The 24218-nt window shown below is 35.0% G+C and overlaps 8 non-coding genes across 8 annotated transcripts; all 8 read right to left on the bottom strand.

The window, feature by feature from the left end:
• Positions 1 to 2845: 2845 nt before the first annotated feature.
• Positions 2846 to 2935, bottom strand: Trnai-uau (transfer RNA isoleucine (anticodon UAU)). Its single transcript is given in 2 exon segments — positions 2846 to 2881; positions 2898 to 2935. It is a non-coding gene; the product is annotated as a tRNA-Ile (tRNA).
• Positions 2936 to 5735: 2800 nt separating this feature from the next.
• Positions 5736 to 5825, bottom strand: Trnai-uau (transfer RNA isoleucine (anticodon UAU)). Its single transcript is given in 2 exon segments — positions 5736 to 5771; positions 5788 to 5825. It is a non-coding gene; the product is annotated as a tRNA-Ile (tRNA).
• A 2800-nt stretch (positions 5826 to 8625) lies between these two features.
• Positions 8626 to 8715, bottom strand: Trnai-uau (transfer RNA isoleucine (anticodon UAU)). The gene is given in 2 exon segments: positions 8626 to 8661; positions 8678 to 8715. It is a non-coding gene; the product is annotated as a tRNA-Ile (tRNA).
• A 2800-nt stretch (positions 8716 to 11515) lies between these two features.
• Positions 11516 to 11605, bottom strand: Trnai-uau (transfer RNA isoleucine (anticodon UAU)). The gene is given in 2 exon segments: positions 11516 to 11551; positions 11568 to 11605. It is a non-coding gene; the product is annotated as a tRNA-Ile (tRNA).
• Positions 11606 to 14404: 2799 nt separating this feature from the next.
• On the bottom strand, positions 14405 to 14494 carry Trnai-uau (transfer RNA isoleucine (anticodon UAU)). Its single transcript is given in 2 exon segments — positions 14405 to 14440; positions 14457 to 14494. It is a non-coding gene; the product is annotated as a tRNA-Ile (tRNA).
• A 2799-nt stretch (positions 14495 to 17293) lies between these two features.
• On the bottom strand, positions 17294 to 17383 carry Trnai-uau (transfer RNA isoleucine (anticodon UAU)). Its single transcript is given in 2 exon segments — positions 17294 to 17329; positions 17346 to 17383. It is a non-coding gene; the product is annotated as a tRNA-Ile (tRNA).
• Positions 17384 to 20183: 2800 nt separating this feature from the next.
• On the bottom strand, positions 20184 to 20273 carry Trnai-uau (transfer RNA isoleucine (anticodon UAU)). Its single transcript is given in 2 exon segments — positions 20184 to 20219; positions 20236 to 20273. It is a non-coding gene; the product is annotated as a tRNA-Ile (tRNA).
• A 2799-nt stretch (positions 20274 to 23072) lies between these two features.
• Positions 23073 to 23162, bottom strand: Trnai-uau (transfer RNA isoleucine (anticodon UAU)). Its single transcript is given in 2 exon segments — positions 23073 to 23108; positions 23125 to 23162. It is a non-coding gene; the product is annotated as a tRNA-Ile (tRNA).
• Between the last annotated feature and the right edge of the window lie 1056 nt (positions 23163 to 24218).

Raw genomic sequence — 24218 nt, 5'->3', positions numbered from 1 at the left:
ATACTGTCTATAAGTACGGCGCGCTAACCGATTGCGCCACCGGGGTTGACTGATTGGTATTTCTTAACAAAATGTTACAGGAATAAATAAACTTTGGAAAACAGGATCATCTCATTTGGAGTGGGACTCTTACTTTCTTCAACAGTCGACTTCTCATACAGGGGACCCACAATTAAATTGTTGGAGAATTATTGAAACTGGCACTGAGAGTCAGTAGGAAGAAATATGGACATTAAACAACATGAATGATCTGTAATTAGGGTGAAACGTGTTTAATTAACTCTTTTTCCTTCGCCCTTTAATGAGTCTGGCTGGAATCCACAGCTAGATAGATGAAAATGATGAATTCTTACTGCTCATGACATGGAACAAAGCAAGATCGATGTTTGCGTTACATTATTAAAACACTTTGAATGTAAAATGACAGCTGGATCTTGTGATCATTTCATTTATTAAACGCAAAAGGAAAAAACATATATTAATAATAATAATCAAGTTTAAACGATATTAACGAGTTACTAGCTTCTCTTTCGGGCGTTTATCACCCCCGTCGCATTGAACAGTTTATGGCCATCAGATTTATCTGCCCTTTAAAATGTATAACTCGCGTAAAATAATTACAGAGAAAGGACAAGGTTTTGGCACAAACCTGTAGGATAAAATTTAAAAAATAGTTACAGAGCGCAAACCAGAAAGCTACCTTTTTATTACTTCATGAAAACTGGTTTACAAAAAAGTTTTATTTGATGGAAAATAGACAAGCGTAAAGATGGGAACGACCTGTCAATTTTCACAGGTCTTTGAAAGGCAGAAACCAAGGAACCAGCCTTTTACATTGTCCATGAAAATTGGTTTATAAATACATTTTTGGATTGACTCGGGCTATGATTTTTGTTGTTGTTGTTGTTTATTTTAAAATTGGGCTTTGAATTTGGAGGGAATTTAGAACAGATCCAATATGTTTCCATATCACTCGTGTACTTAAAATTGCTTTATCAAAGAGCATACATGACTCATGAGTTAGATACAGTTTGTGTTTGCATTCATTGATAAAGACAACTATTCTTTAATATTGTTCATGTTAGTGTGATTAATGTTAAAATCATCAAACATGAGTAATCTTTACATTTTCTACTGGAGTCAAGTCTTCTGAGATAGGATATCTAAAATACAATGATCCAGGTTGTAGATAACTTCTCGGTGAGCTTATGTATCGAATTCATTTGTTATAGTTCTAACTTCATGTCTTATTGCATGTTTAGTTACACCTAACTCTCTACCAAAGATTGTGTATAATTATACATTATACATATATGGAACAAATTCTTGTATACTCATAAATTAAAATTAAAAGAGGATCAAGAAGAAGAAAAAAGTAGAATAATCAAAGAGCTATACGATAATCCTTCAATCACTAAAATTGTCAAATTACATCTGACAAAACTTATTAAGAAATTTATGTTATTATTGCGTTTAGAAATTTAACAATCAGAAAAACTAGACTATACTAACAACAATATAAATAGATACTGCATATTGTGAACAATGAGAATCAGTATTTTGATCAATTCGTATACAATTTAGTTTGGATTTTACTCCATATTAAGTCATATTGTTGTATTGCTTTTTTAATTCTTGTTTGAATGGAAATTTTAAAGATAGCAAATAAAATCTGGAATATGTAAACAGTGTTAGAGTTTTTCTTTCTTTGAAATTCAGCATTTAAACCTCAACCCCTTCATAGTAAATATTGTAATAACTCTATTCTACTTTTATGAGCAAACAAAGTATTGTTTGTTATCCAACTTGGGACACACTACAATTCCGACAGTAAGGAAATAAAGGTTGATGAATACAGTCGTGGCAAGCGCAATTAGATACACAAACGTTCGGAATGCAAAATTATGTTTCTTTAGAACATTCAATTTGTGTGGTAATGTGTGGGATCGTTTGCCATGAGCGGTTGCAAAACGAAGAATGAACTTTTCCATAGTTGGATATTTTAAATCGTGGTCACATGCAAGTCACGATAGGCAGAACACTTTGTTTTCTTCATCCACTTAAATAACAGATCGTGGATTTCCAACCTCGAAGGTGTTTGACAAGAACAACGTCTAGTCAGTAGACTCATCTTGTTACATTTCTTTCCATGAGTTTGGCAGGAATTTGGTATGAAATGGGCGCAGAGAGTAAGGAGGTAGATCCATAAGAAGCACAGTTTTGCTCAGCATTAAATAATTCCTCCAAAGAAGACGATGCATGTTCTTCCTCGTCAGTCGGGACTAAACGTGTGAACACCTTTCTCTTCTACGACAGAAATGCCTTAAATGCTTCACTGATGCGGGCCACCAGCTTCTCTTCGTGGCATGTACTGTCAGAGAATTTGCAACCATCCATATTGGAAGTGTTCGATTTATCGGAAGGCATCTGACTGTTTGGGGTAGGCGAGTGGCCTCGAACCTCAGAGACCTCTCGTTCCTGGCAGAATAGTAAGACTACATTCGATGTATGCAGTTTTCAATATCTTTGCGAGCGTCCCTCCGCCTTCATTGTGTGTGATGTATTCAGGTTTATGTTTGATGTCTGAAACAAGTATCAAAATGTGCAGTAGGCAACCTCATTTAACACATAGGAGGAATAGTAGTAATTTAAAATGACTAACTCAAATTAAAGGTTCAAACTGAATAGGTGATGCAAGGAAATTAAATGGAAAACACTCCTAATTAACCGATGCCTGTTGCCTTTCCCGATTACCCATGCAATATGCGAAATATATCAGAATATGTAAAAAAGAAATATCTTGGCGTAATGATAGGTAATGGATTTTTTCATTAAAAATGATCGTTGCCCCGGGTGAGGATCGAACTCACAACCTCCGCATCGCCTAGGATACTGTCTATAAGTACGGCGCGCTAACCGATTGCGCCACCGGGGCTGACTGATTGGTATTTCTTAACAAAATGTTACAGGAATAAATAAACTTTGAAAAACAGGATCATCTCATTTGGAGTGGGACTCTTACTTTCTTCAACAGTCGACTTCTCATACAGGGGACCCACAACTAAATTGTTGGAGAATTATTGAAACTGGCACTGAGAGTCAGTAGGAAGAAATATGGACATTAAACAACATGAATGATCTGTAATTAGGGTGAAACGTGTTTAATTAACTCTTTTTCCTTCGCCCTTTAATGAGTCTGGCTGGAATCCACAGCTAGATAGATGAAAATGATGAATTCTTACTGCTCATGACATGGAACAAAGCAAGATCGATGTTTGCGTTACATTATTAAAACACTTTGAATGTAAAATGACAGCTGGATCTTGTGATCATTTCATTTATTAAACGCAAAAGGAAAAAACATATATTAATAATAATAATCAAGTTTAAACGATATTAACGAGTTACTAACTTCTCTTTCGGGCGTTTATCACCCCCGTCGCATTGAACAGTTTATGGCCATCAGATTTATCTGCCCTTTAAAATGTATAACTCGCGTAAAATAATTACAGAGAAAGGACCAGGTTTTGGCACAAACCTGTAGGATAAAATTTAAAAAATAGTTACAGAGCGCAAACCAGAAAGCTACCTTTTTATTACTTCATGAAAACTGGTTTACAAAAAAGTTTTATTTGATGGAAAATAGACAAGCGTAAAGATGGAAACGACCTGTCAATTTTCACAGGTCTTTGAAAGGCAGAAACCAAGGAACGAGCCTTTTACATTGTCCATGAAAATTGGTTTATAAATACATTTTTGGATTGACTCGGGCTATGATTTTTGTTGTTGTTGTTGTTTATTTTAAAATTGGGCTTTGAATTTGGAGGGAATTTAGAACAGATCCAATATGTTTCCATATCACTCGTGTACTTAAAATTGCTTTATCAAAGAGCATACATGACTCATGAGTTAGATACAGTTTGTGTTTGCATTCATTGATAAAGACAACTATTCTTTAATATTGTTCATGTTAGTGTGATTAATGTTAAAATCATCAAACATGAGTAATCTTTACATTTTCTACTGGAGTCAAGTCTTCTGAGATAGGATATCTAAAATACAATGATCCAGGTTGTAGATAACTTCTCGGTGAGCTTATGTATCGAATTCATTTGTTATAGTTCTAACTTCATGTCTTATTGCATGTTTAGTTACACCTAACTCTCTACCAAAGATTGTGTATAATTATACATTATACATATATGGAACAAATTCTTGTATACTCATAAATTAAAATTAAAAGAGGATCAAGAAGAAGAAAAAAGTAGAATAATCAAAGAGCTATACGATAATCCTTCAATCACTAAAATTGTCAAATTACATCTGACAAAACTTATTAAGAAATTTATGTTATTATTGCGTTTAGAAATTTAACAATCAGAAAAACTAGACTATACTAACAACAATATAAATAGATACTGCATATTGTGAACAATGAGAATCAGTATTTTGATCAATTCGTATACAATTTAGTTTGGATTTTACTCCATATTAAGTCATATTGTTGTATTGCTTTTTTAATTCTTGCTTGAATGGAAATTTTAAAGATAGCAAATAATATCTGGAATATGTAAACAGTCTTAGAGTTTTTCTTTCTTTGAAATTCAGCATTTAAACCTCAACCCCTTCATAGTAAATATTGTAATAACTCTATTCTACTTTTATGAGCAAACAAAGTATTGTTTGTTATCCAACTTGGGACACACTACAATTCCGACAGTAAGGAAATAAAGGTTGATGAATACAGTCGTGGCAAGCGCAATTAGATACACAAACGTTCGGAATGCAAAATTATGTTTCTTTAGAACATTCAATTTGTGTGGTAATGTGTGGGATCGTTTGCCATGAGCGGTTGCAAAACGAAGAATGAACTTTTCCATAGTTGGATATTTTAAATCGTGGTCACATGCAAGTCACGATAGGCAGAACACTTTGTTTTCTTCATCCACTTAAATAACAGATCGTGGATTTCCAACCTCGAAGGTGTTTGACAACAACAACGTCTAGTCAGTAGACTCATCTTGTTACATTTCTTTCCATGAGTTTGGCAGGAATTTGGTATGAAATGGGCGCAGAGAGTAAGGAGGTAGATCCATAAGAAGCACAGTTTTGCTCAGCATTAAATAATTCCTCCAAAGAAGACGATGCATGTTCTTCCTCGTCAGTCGGGACTAAACGTGTGAACACCTTTCTCTTCTACGACAGAAATGCCTTAAATGCTTCACTGATGCGGGCCACCAGCTTCTCTTCGTGGCATGTACTGTCAGAGAATTTGCAACCATCCATATTGGAAGTGTTCGATTTATCGGAAGGCATCTGACTGTTTGGGGTAGGCGAGTGGCCTCGAACCTCAGAGACCTCTCGTTCCTGGCAGAATAGTAAGACTACATTCGATGTATGCAGTTTTCAATATCTTTGCGAGCGTCCCTCCGCCTTCATTGTGTGTGATGTATTCAGGTTTATGTTTGATGTCTGAAACAAGTATCAAAATGTGCAGTAGGCAACCTCATTTAACACATAGGAGGAATAGTAGTAATTTAAAATGACTAACTCAAATTAAAGGTTCAAACTGACTAGGTGATGCAAGGAAATTAAATGGAAAACACTCCTAATTAACCGATGCCTGTTGCCTTTCCCGATTACCCATGCAATATGCGAAATATATCAGAATATGTAAAAAAAGAAATATCTTGGCGTAATGATAGGTAATGGATTTTTTCATTAAAAATGATCGTTGCCCCGGGTGAGGATCGAACTCACAACCTCCGCATCGCCTAGGATACTGTCTATAAGTACGGCGCGCCAACCGATTGCGCCACCGGGGCTGACTGATTGGTATTTCTTAACAAAATGTTACAGGAATAAATAAACTTTGAAAAACAGGATCATCTCATTTGGAGTGGGACTCTTACTTTCTTCAACAGTCGACTTCTCATACAGGGGACCCACAACTAAATTGTTGGAGAATTATTGAAACTGGCACTGAGAGTCAGTAGGAAGAAATATGGACATTAAACAACATGAATGATCTGTAATTAGGGTGAAACGTGTTTAATTAACTCTTTTTCCTTCGCCCTTTAATGAGTCTGGCTGGAATCCACAGCTAGATAGATGAAAATGATGAATTCTTACTGCTCATGACATGGAACAAAGCAAGATCGATGTTTGCGTTACATTATTAAAACACTTTGAATGTAAAATGACAGCTGGATCTTGTGATCATTTCATTTATTAAACGCAAAAGGAAAAAACATATATTAATAATAATAATCAAGTTTAAACGATATTAACGAGTTACTAACTTCTCTTTCGGGCGTTTATCACCCCCGTCGCATTGAACAGTTTATGGCCATCAGATTTATCTGCCCTTTAAAATGTATAACTCGCGTAAAATAATTACAGAGAAAGGACAAGGTTTTGGCACAAACCTGTAGGATAAAATTTAAAAAATAGTTACAGAGCGCAAACCAGAAAGCTATCTTTTTATTACTTCATGAAAACTGGTTTACAAAAAAGTTTTATTTGATGGAAAATAGACAAGCGTAAAGATGGAAACGACCTGTCAATTTTCACAGGTCTTTGAAAGGCAGAAACCAAGGAACCAGCCTTTTACATTGTCCATGAAAATTGGTTTATAAATACATTTTTGGATTGCCTCGGGCTATGATTTTTGTTGTTGTTGTTGTTTATTTTAAAATTGGGCTTTGAATTTGGAGGGAATTTAGAACAGATCCAATATGTTTCCATATCACTCGTGTACTTAAAATTGCTTTATCAAAGAGCATACATGACTCATGAGTTAGATACAGTTTGTGTTTGCATTCATTGATAAAGACAACTATTCTTTAATATTGTTCATGTTAGTGTGATTAATGTTAAAATCATCAAACATGAGTAATCTTTACATTTTCTACTGGAGTCAAGTCTTCTGAGATAGGATATCTAAAATACAATGATCCGGGTTGTAGATAACTTCTCGGTGAGCTTATGTATCGAATTCATTTGTTATAGTTCTAACTTCATGTCTTATTGCATGTTTAGTTACACCTAACTCTCTACCAAAGATTGTGTATAATTATACATTATACATATATGGAACAAATTCTTGTATACTCATAAATTAAAATTAAAAGAGGATCAAGAAGAAGAAAAAAGTAGAATAATCAAAGAGCTATACGATAATCCTTCAATCACTAAAATTGTCAAATTACATCTGACAAAACTTATTAAGAAATTTATGTTATTATTGCGTTTAGAAATTTAACAATCAGAAAAACTAGACTATACTAACAACAATATAAATAGATACTGCATATTGTGAACAATGAGAATCAGTATTTTGATCAATTCGTATACAATTTAGTTTGGATTTTACTCCATATGAAGTCATATTGTTGTATTGCTTTTTTAATTCTTGTTTGAATGTAAATTTTAAAGATAGCAAATAATATCTGGAATATGTAAACAGTCTTAGAGTTTTTCTTTCTTTGAAATTCAGCATTTAAACCTCAACCCCTTCATAGTAAATATTGTAATAACTCTATTCTACTTTTATGAGCAAACAAAGTATTGTTTGTTATCCAACTTGGGACACACTACAATTCCGACAGTAAGGAAATAAAGGTTGATGAATACAGTCGTGGCAAGCGCAATTAGATACACAAACGTTCGGAATGCAAAATTATGTTTCTTTAGAACATTCAATTTGTGTGGTAATGTGTGGGATCGTTTGCCATGAGCGGTTGCAAAACGAAGAATGAACTTTTCCATAGTTGGATATTTTAAATCGTGGTCACATGCAAGTCACGATAGGCAGAACACTTTGTTTTCTTCATCCACTTAAATAACAGATCGTGGATTTCCAACCTCGAAGGTGTTTGACAAGAACAACGTCTAGTCAGTAGACTCATCTTGTTACATTTCTTTCCATGAGTTTGGCAGGAATTTGGTATGAAATGGGCGCAGAGAGTAAGGAGGTAGATCCATAAGAAGCACAGTTTTGCTCAGCATTAAATAATTCCTCCAAAGAAGACGATGCATGTTCTTCCTCGTCAGTCGGGACTAAACGTGTGAACACCTTTCTCTTCTACGACAGAAATGCCTTAAATGCTTCACTGATGCGGGCCACCAGCTTCTCTTCGTGGCATGTACTGTCAGAGAATTTGCAACCATCCATATTGGAAGTGTTCGATTTATCGGAAGGCATCTGACTGTTTGGGGTAGGCGAGTGGCCTCGAACCTCAGAGACCTCTCGTTCCTGGCAGAATAGTAAGACTACATTCGATGTATGCAGTTTTCAATATCTTTGCGAGCGTCCCTCCGCCTTCATTGTGTGTGATGTATTCAGGTTTATGTTTGATGTCTGAAACAAGTATCAAAATGTGCAGTAGGCAACCTCATTTAACACATAGGAGGAATAGTAGTAATTTAAAATGACTAACTCAAATTAAAGGTTCAAACTGAATAGGTGATGCAAGGAAATTAAATGGAAAACACTCCTAATTAACCGATGCCTGTTGCCTTTCCCGATTACCTATGCAATATGCGAAATATATCAGAATACGTAAAAAAAGAAATATCTTGGCGTAATGATAGGTAATGGATTTTTTCATTAAAAATGATCGTTGCCCCGGGTGAGGATCGAACTCACAACCTCCGCATCGCCTAGGATACTGTCTATAAGTACGGCGCGCTAACCGATTGCGCCACCGGGGCTGACTGATTGGTATTTCTTAACAAAATGTTACAGGAATAAATAAACTTTGAAAAACAGGATCATCTCATTTGGAGTGGGACTCTTACTTTCTTCAACAGTCGACTTCTCATACAGGGGACCCACAATTAAATTGTTGGAGAATTATTGAAACTGGCACTGAGAGTCAGTAGGAAGAAATATGGACATTAAACAACATGAATGATCTGTAATTAGGGTGAAACGTGTTTAATTAACTCTTTTTCCTTCGCCCTTTAATGAGTCTGGCTGGAATCCACAGCTAGATAGATGAAAATGATGAATTCTTACTGCTCATGACATGGAACAAAGCAAGATCGATGTTTGCGTTACATTATTAAAACACTTTGAATGTAAAATGACAGCTGGATCTTGTGATCATTTCATTTATTAAACGCAAAAGGAAAAAACATATATTAATAATAATAATCAAGTTTAAACGATATTAACGAGTTACTAACTTCTCTTTCGGGCGTTTATCACCCCCGTCGCATTCAACAGTTTATGGCCATCAGATTTATCTGCCCTTTAAAATGTATAACTCGCGTAAAATAATTACAGAGAAAGGACAAGGTTTTGGCACAAACCTGTAGGATAAAATTTAAAAAATAGTTACAGAGCGCAAACCAGAAAGCTACCTTTTTATTACTTCATGAAAACTGGTTTACAAAAAAGTTTTATTTGATGGAAAATAGACAAGCGTAAAGATGGAAACGACCTGTCAATTTTCACAGGTCTTTGAAAGGCAGAAACCAAGGAACCAGCCTTTTACATTGTCCATGAAAATTGGTTTATAAATACATTTTTGGATTGACTCGGGCTATGATTTTTGTTGTTGTTGTTGTTTATTTTAAAATTGGGCTTTGAATTTGGAGGGAATTTAGAACAGATCCAATATGTTTCCATATCACTCGTGTACTTAAAATTGCTTTATCAAAGAGCATACATGACTCATGAGTTAGATACAGTTTGTGTTTGCATTCATTGATAAAGACAACTATTCTTTAATATTGTTCATGTTAGTGTGATTAATGTTAAAATCATCAAACATGAGTAATCTTTACATTTTCTACTGGAGTCAAGTCTTCTGAGATAGGATATCTAAAATACAATGATCCAGGTTGTAGATAACTTCTCGGTGAGCTTATGTATCGAATTCATTTGTTATAGTTCTAACTTCATGTCTTATTGCATGTTTAGTTACACCTAACTCTCTACCAAAGATTGTGTATAATTATACATTATACATATATGGAACAAATTCTTGTATACTCATAAATTAAAATTAAAAGAGGATCAAGAAGAAGAAAAAAGTAGAATAATCAAAGAGCTATACGATAATCCTTCAATCACTAAAATTGTCAAATTACATCTGACAAAACTTATTAAGAAATTTATGTTATTATTGCGTTTAGAAATTTAACAATCAGAAAAACTAGACTATACTAACAACAATATAAATAGATACTGCATATTGTGAACAATGAGAATCAGTATTTTGATCAATTCGTATACAATTTAGTTTGGATTTTACTCCATATGAAGTCATATTGTTGTATTGCTTTTTTAATTCTTGTTTGAATGTAAATTTTAAAGATAGCAAATAATATCTGGAATATGTAAACAGTCTTAGAGTTTTTCTTTCTTTGAAATTCAGCATTTAAACCTCAACCCCTTCATAGTAAATATTGTAATAACTCTATTCTACTTTTATGAGCAAACAAAGTATTGTTTGTTATCCAACTTGGGACACACTACAATTCCGACAGTAAGGAAATAAAGGTTGATGAATACAGTCGTGGCAAGCGCAATTAGATACACAAACGTTCGGAATGCAAAATTATGTTTCTTTAGAACATTCAATTTGTGTGGTAATGTGTGGGATCGTTTGCCATGAGCGGTTGCAAAACGAAGAATGAACTTTTCCATAGTTGGATATTTTAAATCGTGGTCACATGCAAGTCACGATAGGCAGAACACTTTGTTTTCTTCATCCACTTAAATAACAGATCGTGGATTTCCAACCTCGAAGGTGTTTGACAAGAACAACGTCTAGTCAGTAGACTCATCTTGTTACATTTCTTTCCATGAGTTTGGCAGGAATTTGGTATGAAATGGGCGCAGAGAGTAAGGAGGTAGATCCATAAGAAGCACAGTTTTGCTCAGCATTAAATAATTCCTCCAAAGAAGACGATGCATGTTCTTCCTCGTCAGTCGGGACTAAACGTGTGAACACCTTTCTCTTCTACGACAGAAATGCCTTAAATGCTTCACTGATGCGGGCCACCAGCTTCTCTTCGTGGCATGTACTGTCAGAGAATTTGCAACCATCCATATTGGAAGTGTTCGATTTATCGGAAGGCATCTGACTGTTTGGGGTAGGCGAGTGGCCTCGAACCTCAGAGACCTCTCGTTCCTGGCAGAATAGTAAGACTACATTCGATGTATGCAGTTTTCAATATCTTTGCGAGCGTCCCTCCGCCTTCATTGTGTGTGATGTATTCAGGTTTATGTTTGATGTCTGAAACAAGTATCAAAATGTGCAGTAGGCAACCTCATTTAACACATAGGAGGAATAGTAGTAATTTAAAATGACTAACTCAAATTAAAGGTTCAAACTGAATAGGTGATGCAAGGAAATTAAATGGAAAACACTCCTAATTAACCGATGCCTGTTGCCTTTCCCGATTACCTATGCAATATGCGAAATATATCAGAATACGTAAAAAAAGAAATATCTTGGCGTAATGATAGGTAATGGATTTTTTCATTAAAAATGATCGTTGCCCCGGGTGAGGATCGAACTCACAACCTCCGCATCGCCTAGGATACTGTCTATAAGTACGGCGCGCTAACCGATTGCGCCACCGGGGCTGACTGATTGGTATTTCTTAACAAAATGTTACAGGAATAAATAAACTTTGAAAAACAGGATCATCTCATTTGGAGTGGGACTCTTACTTTCTTCAACAGTCGACTTCTCATACAGGGGACCCACAATTAAATTGTTGGAGAATTATTGAAACTGGCACTGAGAGTCAGTAGGAAGAAATATGGACATTAAACAACATGAATGATCTGTAATTAGGGTGAAACGTGTTTAATTAACTCTTTTTCCTTCGCCCTTTAATGAGTCTGGCTGGAATCCACAGCTAGATAGATGAAAATGATGAATTCTTACTGCTCATGACATGGAACAAAGCAAGATCGATGTTTGCGTTACATTATTAAAACACTTTGAATGTAAAATGACAGCTGGATCTTGTGATCATTTCATTTATTAAACGCAAAAGGAAAAAACATATATTAATAATAATAATCAAGTTTAAACGATATTAACGAGTTACTAACTTCTCTTTCGGGCGTTTATCACCCCCGTCGCATTGAACAGTTTATGGCCATCAGATTTATCTGCCCTTTAAAATGTATAACTCGCGTAAAATAATTACAGAGAAAGGACCAGGTTTTGGCACAAACCTGTAGGATAAAATTTAAAAAATAGTTACAGAGCGCAAACCAGAAAGCTATCTTTTTATTACTTCATGAAAACTGGTTTACAAAAAAGTTTTATTTGATGGAAAATAGACAAGCGTAAAGATGGAAACGACCTGTCAATTTTCACAGGTCTTTGAAAGGCAGAAACCAAGGAACCAGCCTTTTACATTGTCCATGAAAATTGGTTTATAAATACATTTTTGGATTGACTCGGGCTATGATTTTTGTTGTTGTTGTTGTTTATTTTAAAATTGGGCTTTGAATTTGGAGGGAATTTAGAACAGATCCAATATGTTTCCATATCACTCGTGTACTTAAAATTGCTTTATCAAAGAGCATACATGACTCATGAGTTAGATACAGTTTGTGTTTGCATTCATTGATAAAGACAACTATTCTTTAATATTGTTCATGTTAGTGTGATTAATGTTAAAATCATCAAACATGAGTAATCTTTACATTTTCTACTGGAGTCAAGTCTTCTGAGATAGGATATCTAAAATACAATGATCCGGGTTGTAGATAACTTCTCGGTGAGCTTATGTATCGAATTCATTTGTTATAGTTCTAACTTCATGTCTTATTGCATGTTTAGTTACACCTAACTCTCTACCAAAGATTGTGTATAATTATACATTATACATATATGGAACAAATTCTTGTATACTCATAAACTAAAATTAAAAGAGGATCAAGAAGAAGAAAAAAGTAGAATAATCAAAGAGCTATACGATAATCCTTCAATCACTAAAATTGTCAAATTACATCTGACAAAACTTATTAAGAAATTTATGTTATTATTGCGTTTAGAAATTTAACAATCAGAAAAACTAGACTATACTAACAACAATATAAATAGATACTGCATATTGTGAACAATGAGAATCAGTATTTTGATCAATTCGTATACAATTTAGTTTGGATTTTACTCCATATGAAGTCATATTGTTGTATTGCTTTTTTAATTCTTGTTTGAATGAAAATTTTAAGGATATCAAATAATATCTGGAATATGTAAACAGTCTTAGAGTTTTTCTTTCTTTGAAATTCAGCATTTAAACCTCAACCCCTTCATAGCAAATATTGTAATAACTCTATTCTACTTTTATGAGCAAACAAAGTATTGTTTGTTATCCAACTTGGGACACACTACAATTCCGACAGTAAGGAAATAAAGGTTGATGAATACAGTCGTGGCAAGCGCAATTAGATACACAAACGTTCGGAATGCAAAATTATGTTTCTTTAGAACATTCAATTTGTGTGGTAATGTGTGGGATCGTTTGCCATGAGCGGTTGCAAAACGAAGAATGAACTTTTCCATAGTTGGATATTTTAAATCGTGGTCACATGCAAGTCACGATAGGCAGAACACTTTGTTTTCTTCATCCACTTAAATAACAGATCGTGGATTTCCAACCTCGAAGGTGTTTGACAAGAACAACGTCTAGTCAGTAGACTCATCTTGTTACATTTCTTTCCATGAGTTTGGCAGGAATTTGGTATGAAATGGGCGCAGAGAGTAAGGAGGTAGATCCATAAGAAGCACAGTTTTGCTCAGCATTAAATAATTCCTCCAAAGAAGACGATGCATGTTCTTCCTCGTCAGTCGGGACTAAACGTGTGAGCACCTTTCTCTTCTACGACAGAAATGCCTTAAATGCTTCACTGATGCGGGCCACCAGCTTCTCTTCGTGGCATGTACTGTCAGAGAATTTGCAACCATCCATATTGGAAGTGTTCGATTTATCGGAAGGCATCTGACTGTTTGGGGTAGGCGAGTGGCCTCGAACCTCAGAGACCTCTCGTTCCTGGCAGAATAGTAAGACTACATTCGATGTATGCAGTTTTCAATATCTTTGCGAGCGTCCCTGCGCCTTCATTGTGTGTGATGTATTCAGGTTTATGTTTGATGTCTGAAACAAGTGTCAAAATGTGCAGTAGCCAACCTCATTTAACACATAGGAGGAATAGTAGCAATTTAAAATGACTAACTCAAATTAAAGGTTCGAACTGACTAGGTGATGCAAGGAAATTAAATGGAAAACACTCCTAATTAACCGATGCCTGTTGCCTTTCCCGATTACCCATACAATATGCGAAATATATCAGAATATGTAAAAAAGAAATATCTTGGCGTAATGATAGGTAATGGATTTTTTCATTAAAAATGATCGTTGCCCCGGGTGAGGATCGAACTCACAACCTCCGCATCGCCTAGGATACTGTCTATAAGTACGGCGCGCTAACCGATTGCGCCACCGGGGTTGACTGATTGGTATTTCTTAACAAAATGTTACAGGAATAAATAAACTTTGGAAAACAGGATCATCTCATTTGGAGTGGGACTCTTACTTTCTTCAACAGTCGACTTCTCATACAGGGGACCCACAATTAAATTGTTGGAGAATTATTGAAACTGGCACTGAGAGTCAGTAGGAAGAAATATGGACATTAAACAACATGAATGATCTGTAATTAGGGTGAAACGTGTTTAATTAACTCTTTTTCCTTCGCCCTTTAATGAGTCTGGCTGGAATCCACAGCTAGATAGATGAAAATGATGAATTCTTACTGCTCATGACATGGAACAAAGCAAGATCGATGTTTGCGTTACATTATTAAAACACTTTGAATGTAAAATGACAGCTGGATCTTGTGATCATTTCATTTATTAAACGCAAAAGGAAAAAACATATATTAATAATAATAATCAAGTTTAAACGATATTAACGAGTTACTAGCTTCTCTTTCGGGCGTTTATCACCCCCGTCGCATTGAACAGTTTATGGCCATCAGATTTATCTGCCCTTTAAAATGTATAACTCGCGTAAAATAATTACAGAGAAAGGACAAGGTTTTGGCACAAACCTGTAGGATAAAATTTAAAAAATAGTTACAGAGCGCAAACCAGAAAGCTACCTTTTTATTACTTCATGAAAACTGGTTTACAAAAAAGTTTTATTTGATGGAAAATAGACAAGCGTAAAGATGGGAACGACCTGTCAATTTTCACAGGTCTTTGAAAGGCAGAAACCAAGGAACCAGCCTTTTACATTGTCCATGAAAATTGGTTTATAAATACATTTTTGGATTGACTCGGGCTATGATTTTTGTTGTTGTTGTTGTTTATTTTAAAATTGGGCTTTGAATTTGGAGGGAATTTAGAACAGATCCAATATGTTTCCATATCACTCGTGTACTTAAAATTGCTTTATCAAAGAGCATACATGACTCATGAGTTAGATACAGTTTGTGTTTGCATTCATTGATAAAGACAACTATTCTTTAATATTGTTCATGTTAGTGTGATTAATGTTAAAATCATCAAACATGAGTAATCTTTACATTTTCTACTGGAGTCAAGTCTTCTGAGATAGGATATCTAAAATACAATGATCCAGGTTGTAGATAACTTCTGGGTGAGCTTATGTATCGAATTCATTTGTTATAGTTCTAACTTCATGTCTTATTGCATGTTTAGTTACACCTAACTCTCTACCAAAGATTGTGTATAATTATACATTATACATATATGGAACAAATTCTTGTATACTCATAAATTAAAATTAAAAGAGGATCAAGAAGAAGAAAAAAGTAGAATAATCAAAGAGCTATACGATAATCCTTCAATCACTAAAATTGTCAAATTACATCTGACAAAACTTATTAAGAAATTTATGTTATTATTGCGTTTAGAAATTTAACAATCAGAAAAACTAGACTATACTAACAACAATATAAATAGATACTGCATATTGTGAACAATGAGAATCAGTATTTTGATCAATTCGTATACAATTTAGTTTGGATTTTACTCCATATTAAGTCATATTGTTGTATTGCTTTTTTAATTCTTGTTTGAATGGAAATTTTAAAGATAGCAAATAATATCTGGAATATGTAAACAGTCTTAGAGTTTTTCTTTCTTTGAAATTCAGCATTTAAACCTCAACCCCTTCATAGTAAATATTGTAATAACTCTATTCTACTTTTATGAGCAAACAAAGTATTGTTTGTTATCCAACTTGGGACACACTACAATTCCGACAGTAAGGAAATAAAGGTTGATGAATACAGTCGTGGCAAGCGCAATTAGATACACAAACGTTCGGAATGCAAAATTATGTTTCTTTAGAACATTCAATTTGTGTGGTAATGTGTGGGATCGTTTGCCATGAGCGGTTGCAAAACGAAGAATGAACTTTTCCATAGTTGGATATTTTAAATCGTGGTCACATGCAAGTCACGATAGGCAGAACACTTTGTTTTCTTCATCCACTTAAATAACAGATCGTGGATTTCCAACCTCGAAGGTGTTTGACAAGAACAACGTCTAGTCAGTAGACTCATCTTGTTACATTTCTTTCCATGAGTTTGGCAGGAATTTGGTATGAAATGGGCGCAGAGAGTAAGGAGGTAGATCCATAAGAAGCACAGTTTTGCTCAGCATTAAATAATTCCTCCAAAGAAGACGATGCATGTTCTTCCTCGTCAGTCGGGACTAAACGTGTGAACACCTTTCTCTTCTACGACAGAAATGCCTTAAATGCTTCACTGATGCGGGCCACCAGCTTCTCTTCGTGGCATGTACTGTCAGAGAATTTGCAACCATCCATATTGGAAGTGTTCGATTTATCGGAAGGCATCTGACTGTTTGGGGTAGGCGAGTGGCCTCGAACCTCAGAGACCTCTCGTTCCTGGCAGAATAGTAAGACTACATTCGATGTATGCAGTTTTCAATATCTTTGCGAGCGTCCCTCCGCCTTCATTGTGTGTGATGTATTCAGGTTTATGTTTGATGTCTGAAACAAGTATCAAAATGTGCAGTAGGCAACCTCATTTAACACATAGGAGGAATAGTAGTAATTTAAAATGACTAACTCAAATTAAAGGTTCAAACTGAATAGGTGATGCAAGGAAATTAAATGGAAAACACTCCTAATTAACCGATGCCTGTTGCCTTTCCCGATTACCCATGCAATATGCGAAATATATCAGAATATGTAAAAAAGAAATATCTTGGCGTAATGATAGGTAATGGATTTTTTCATTAAAAATGATCGTTGCCCCGGGTGAGGATCGAACTCACAACCTCCGCATCGCCTAGGATACTGTCTATAAGTACGGCGCGCTAACCGATTGCGCCACCGGGGCTGACTGATTGGTATTTCTTAACAAAATGTTACAGGAATAAATAAACTTTGAAAAACAGGATCATCTCATTTGGAGTGGGACTCTTACTTTCTTCAACAGTCGACTTCTCATACAGGGGACCCACAACTAAATTGTTGGAGAATTATTGAAACTGGCACTGAGAGTCAGTAGGAAGAAATATGGACATTAAACAACATGAATGATCTGTAATTAGGGTGAAACGTGTTTAATTAACTCTTTTTCCTTCGCCCTTTAATGAGTCTGGCTGGAATCCACAGCTAGATAGATGAAAATGATGAATTCTTACTGCTCATGACATGGAACAAAGCAAGATCGATGTTTGCGTTACATTATTAAAACACTTTGAATGTAAAATGACAGCTGGATCTTGTGATCATTTCATTTATTAAACGCAAAAGGAAAAAACATATATTAATAATAATAATCAAGTTTAAACGATATTAACGAGTTACTAACTTCTCTTTCGGGCGTTTATCACCCCCGTCGCATTGAACAGTTTATGGCCATCAGATTTATCTGCCCTTTAAAATGTATAACTCGCGTAAAATAATTACAGAGAAAGGACCAGGTTTTGGCACAAACCTGTAGGATAAAATTTAAAAAATAGTTACAGAGCGCAAACCAGAAAGCTACCTTTTTATTACTTCATGAAAACTGGTTTACAAAAAAGTTTTATTTGATGGAAAATAGACAAGCGTAAAGATGGAAACGACCTGTCAATTTTCACAGGTCTTTGAAAGGCAGAAACCAAGGAACGAGCCTTTTACATTGTCCATGAAAATTGGTTTATAAATACATTTTTGGATTGACTCGGGCTATGATTTTTGTTGTTGTTGTTGTTTATTTTAAAATTGGGCTTTGAATTTGGAGGGAATTTAGAACAGATCCAATATGTTTCCATATCACTCGTGTACTTAAAATTGCTTTATCAAAGAGCATACATGACTCATGAGTTAGATACAGTTTGTGTTTGCATTCATTGATAAAGACAACTATTCTTTAATATTGTTCATGTTAGTGTGATTAATGTTAAAATCATCAAACATGAGTAATCTTTACATTTTCTACTGGAGTCAAGTCTTCTGAGATAGGATATCTAAAATACAATGATCCAGGTTGTAGATAACTTCTGGGTGAGCTTATGTATCGAATTCATTTGTTATAGTTCTAACTTCATGTCTTATTGCATGTTTAGTTACACCTAACTCTCTACCAAAGATTGTGTATAATTATACATTATACATATATGGAACAAATTCTTGTATACTCATAAATTAAAATTAAAAGAGGATCAAGAAGAAGAAAAAAGTAGAATAATCAAAGAGCTATACGATAATCCTTCAATCACTAAAATTGTCAAATTACATCTGACAAAACTTATTAAGAAATTTATGTTATTATTGCGTTTAGAAATTTAACAATCAGAAAAACTAGACTATACTAACAACAATATAAATAGATACTGCATATTGTGAACAATGAGAATCAGTATTTTGATCAATTCGTATACAATTTAGTTTGGATTTTACTCCATATTAAGTCATATTGTTGTATTGCTTTTTTAATTCTTGCTTGAATGGAAATTTTAAAGATAGCAAATAATATCTGGAATATGTAAACAGTCTTAGAGTTTTTCTTTCTTTGAAATTCAGCATTTAAACCTCAACCCCTTCATAGTAAATATTGTAATAACTCTATTCTACTTTTATGAGCAAACAAAGTATTGTTTGTTATCCAACTTGGGACACACTACAATTCCGACAGTAAGGAAATAAAGGTTGATGAATACAGTCGTGGCAAGCGCAATTAGATACACAAACGTTCGGAATGCAAAATTATGTTTCTTTAGAACATTCAATTTGTGTGGTAATGTGTGGGATCGTTTGCCATGAGCGGTTGCAAAACGAAGAATGAACTTTTCCATAGTTGGATATTTTAAATCGTGGTCACATGCAAGTCACGATAGGCAGAACACTTTGTTTTCTTCATCCACTTAAATAACAGATCGTGGATTTCCAACCTCGAAGGTGTTTGACAAGAACAACGTCTAGTCAGTAGACTCATCTTGTTACATTTCTTTCCATGAGTTTGGCAGGAATTTGGTATGAAATGGGCGCAGAGAGTAAGGAGGTAGATCCATAAGAAGCACAGTTTTGCTCAGCATTAAATAATTCCTCCAAAGAAGACGATGCATGTTCTTCCTCGTCAGTCGGGACTAAACGTGTGAACACCTTTCTCTTCTACGACAGAAATGCCTTAAATGCTTCACTGATGCGGGCCACCAGCTTCTCTTCGTGGCATGTACTGTCAGAGAATTTGCAACCATCCATATTGGAAGTGTTCGATTTATCGGAAGGCATCTGACTGTTTGGGGTAGGCGAGTGGCCTCGAACCTCAGAGACCTCTCGTTCCTGGCAGAATAGTAAGACTACATTCGATGTATGCAGTTTTCAATATCTTTGCGAGCGTCCCTCCGCCTTCATTGTGTGTGATGTATTCAGGTTTATGTTTGATGTCTGAAACAAGTATCAAAATGTGCAGTAGGCAACCTCATTTAACACATAGGAGGAATAGTAGTAATTTAAAATGACTAACTCAAATTAAAGGTTCAAACTGACTAGGTGATGCAAGGAAATTAAATGGAAAACACTCCTAATTAACCGATGCCTGTTGCCTTTCCCGATTACCCATGCAATATGCGAAATATATCAGAATATGTAAAAAAAGAAATATCTTGGCGTAATGATAGGTAATGGATTTTTTCATTAAAAATGATCGTTGCCCCGGGTGAGGATCGAACTCACAACCTCCGCATCGCCTAGGATACTGTCTATAAGTACGGCGCGCCAACCGATTGCGCCACCGGGGCTGACTGATTGGTATTTCTTAACAAAATGTTACAGGAATAAATAAACTTTGAAAAACAGGATCATCTCATTTGGAGTGGGACTCTTACTTTCTTCAACAGTCGACTTCTCATACAGGGGACCCACAACTAAATTGTTGGAGAATTATTGAAACTGGCACTGAGAGTCAGTAGGAAGAAATATGGACATTAAACAACATGAATGATCTGTAATTAGGGTGAAACGTGTTTAATTAACTCTTTTTCCTTCGCCCTTTAATGAGTCTGGCTGGAATCCACAGCTAGATAGATGAAAATGATGAATTCTTACTGCTCATGACATGGAACAAAGCAAGATCGATGTTTGCGTTACATTATTAAAACACTTTGAATGTAAAATGACAGCTGGATCTTGTGATCATTTCATTTATTAAACGCAAAAGGAAAAAACATATATTAATAATAATAATCAAGTTTAAACGATATTAACGAGTTACTAACTTCTCTTTCGGGCGTTTATCACCCCCGTCGCATTGAACAGTTTATGGCCATCAGATTTATCTGCCCTTTAAAATGTATAACTCGCGTAAAATAATTACAGAGAAAGGACAAGGTTTTGGCACAAACCTGTAGGATAAAATTTAAAAAATAGTTACAGAGCGCAAACCAGAAAGCTATCTTTTTATTACTTCATGAAAACTGGTTTACAAAAAAGTTTTATTTGATGGAAAATAGACAAGCGTAAAGATGGAAACGACCTGTCAATTTTCACAGGTCTTTGAAAGGCAGAAACCAAGGAACCAGCCTTTTACATTGTCCATGAAAATTGGTTTATAAATACATTTTTGGATTGCCTCGGGCTATGATTTTTGTTGTTGTTGTTGTTTATTTTAAAATTGGGCTTTGAATTTGGAGGGAATTTAGAACAGATCCAATATGTTTCCATATCACTCGTGTACTTAAAATTGCTTTATCAAAGAGCATACATGACTCATGAGTTAGATACAGTTTGTGTTTGCATTCATTGATAAAGACAACTATTCTTTAATATTGTTCATGTTAGTGTGATTAATGTTAAAATCATCAAACATGAGTAATCTTTACATTTTCTACTGGAGTCAAGTCTTCTGAGATAGGATATCTAAAATACAATGATCCGGGTTGTAGATAACTTCTCGGTGAGCTTATGTATCGAATTCATTTGTTATAGTTCTAACTTCATGTCTTATTGCATGTTTAGTTACACCTAACTCTCTACCAAAGATTGTGTATAATTATACATTATACATATATGGAACAAATTCTTGTATACTCATAAACTAAAATTAAAAGAGGATCAAGAAGAAGAAAAAAGTAGAATAATCAAAGAGCTATACGATAATCCTTCAATCACTAAAATTGTCAAATTACATCTGACAAAACTTATTAAGAAATTTATGTTATTATTGCGTTTAGAAATTTAACAATCAGAAAAACTAGACTATACTAACAACAATATAAATAGATACTGCATATTGTGAACAATGAGAATCAGTATTTTGATCAATTCGTATACAATTTAGTTTGGATTTTACTCCATATGAAGTCATATTGTTGTATTGCTTTTTTAATTCTTGTTTGAATGAAAATTTTAAGGATATCAAATAATATCTGGAATATGTAAACAGTCTTAGAGTTTTTCTTTCTTTGAAATTCAGCATTTAAACCTCAACCCCTTCATAGCAAATATTGTAATAACTCTATTCTACTTTTATGAGCAAACAAAGTATTGTTTGTTATCCAACTTGGGACACACTACAATTCCGACAGTAAGGAAATAAAGGTTGATGAATACAGTCGTGGCAAGCGCAATTAGATACACAAACGTTCGGAATGCAAAATTATGTTTCTTTAGAACATTCAATTTGTGTGGTAATGTGTGGGATCGTTTGCCATGAGCGGTTGCAAAACGAAGAATGAACTTTTCCATAGTTGGATATTTTAAATCGTGGTCACATGCAAGTCACGATAGGCAGAACACTTTGTTTTCTTCATCCACTTAAATAACAGATCGTGGATTTCCAACCTCGAAGGTGTTTGACAAGAACAACGTCTAGTCAGTAGACTCATCTTGTTACATTTCTTTCCATGAGTTTGGCAGGAATTTGGTATGAAATGGGCGCAGAGAGTAAGGAGGTAGATCCATAAGAAGCACAGTTTTGCTCAGCATTAAATAATTCCTCCAAAGAAGACGATGCATGTTCTTCCTCGTCAGTCGGGACTAAACGTGTGAGCACCTTTCTCTTCTACGACAGAAATGCCTTAAATGCTTCACTGATGCGGGCCACCAGCTTCTCTTCGTGGCATGTACTGTCAGAGAATTTGCAACCATCCATATTGGAAGTGTTCGATTTATCGGAAGGCATCTGACTGTTTGGGGTAGGCGAGTGGCCTCGAACCTCAGAGACCTCTCGTTCCTGGCAGAATAGTAAGACTACATTCGATGTATGCAGTTTTCAATATCTTTGCGAGCGTCCCTGCGCCTTCATTGTGTGTGATGTATTCAGGTTTATGTTTGATGTCTGAAACAAGTGTCAAAATGTGCAGTAGCCAACCTCATTTAACACATAGGAGGAATAGTAGCAATTTAAAATGACTAACTCAAATTAAAGGTTCGAACTGACTAGGTGATGCAAGGAAATTAAATGGAAAACACTCCTAATTAACCGATGCCTGTTGCCTTTCCCGATTACCCATACAATATGCGAAATATATCAGAATATGTAAAAAAGAAATATCTTGGCGTAATGATAGGTAATGGATTTTTTCATTAAAAATGATCGTTGCCCCGGGTGAGGATCGAACTCACAACCTCCGCATCGCCTAGGATACTGTCTATAAGTACGGCGCGCTAACCGATTGCGCCACCGGGGCTGACTGATTGGTATTTCTTAACAAAATGTTACAGGAATAAATAAACTTTGAAAAACAGGATCATCTCATTTGGAGTGGGACTCTTACTTTCTTCAACAGTCGACTTCTCATACAGGGGACCCACAATTAAATTGTTGGAGAATTATTGAAACTGGCACTGAGAGTCAGTAGGAAGAAATATGGACATTAAACAACATGAATGATCTGTAATTAGGGTGAAACGTGTTTAATTAACTCTTTTTCCTTCGCCCTTTAATGAGTCTGGCTGGAATCCACAGCTAGATAGATGAAAATGATGAATTCTTACTGCTCATGACATGGAACAAAGCAAGATCGATGTTTGCGTTACATTATTAAAACACTTTGAATGTAAAATGACAGCTGGATCTTGTGATCATTTCATTTATTAAACGCAAAAGGAAAAAACATATATTAATAATAATAATCAAGTTTAAACGATATTAACGAGTTACTAGCTTCTCTTTCGGGCGTTTATCACCCCCGTCGCATTGAACAGTTTATGGCCATCAGATTTATCTGCCCTTTAAAATGTATAACTCGCGTAAAATAATTACAGAGAAAGGACAAGGTTTTGGCACAAACCTGTAGGATAAAATTTAAAAAATAGTTACAGAGCGCAAACCAGAAAGCTACCTTTTTATTACTTCATGAAAACTGGTTTACAAAAAAGTTTTATTTGATGGAAAATAGACAAGCGTAAAGATGGGAACGACCTGTCAATTTTCACAGGTCTTTGAAAGGCAGAAACCAAGGAACCAGCCTTTTACATTGTCCATGAAAATTGGTTTATAAATACATTTTTGGATTGACTCGGGCTATGATTTTTGTTGTTGTTGTTGTTTATTTTAAAATTGGGCTTTGAATTTGGAGGGAATTTAGAACAGATCCAATATGTTTCCATATCACTCGTGTACTTAAAATTGCTTTATCAAAGAGCATACATGACTCATGAGTTAGATACAGTTTGTGTTTGCATTCATTGATAAAGACAACTATTCTTTAATATTGTTCATGTTAGTGTGATTAATGTTAAAA

Source organism: Sinohyriopsis cumingii, unplaced genomic scaffold, assembly GCF_028554795.1.
Source record: "Sinohyriopsis cumingii isolate HCF-2022 unplaced genomic scaffold, ASM2855479v2 utg002126l, whole genome shotgun sequence".
Lineage (NCBI taxonomy): Eukaryota > Metazoa > Mollusca > Bivalvia > Unionida > Unionidae > Sinohyriopsis > Sinohyriopsis cumingii.
This window is presented reverse-complemented; position numbering and strand designations above follow the sequence as displayed.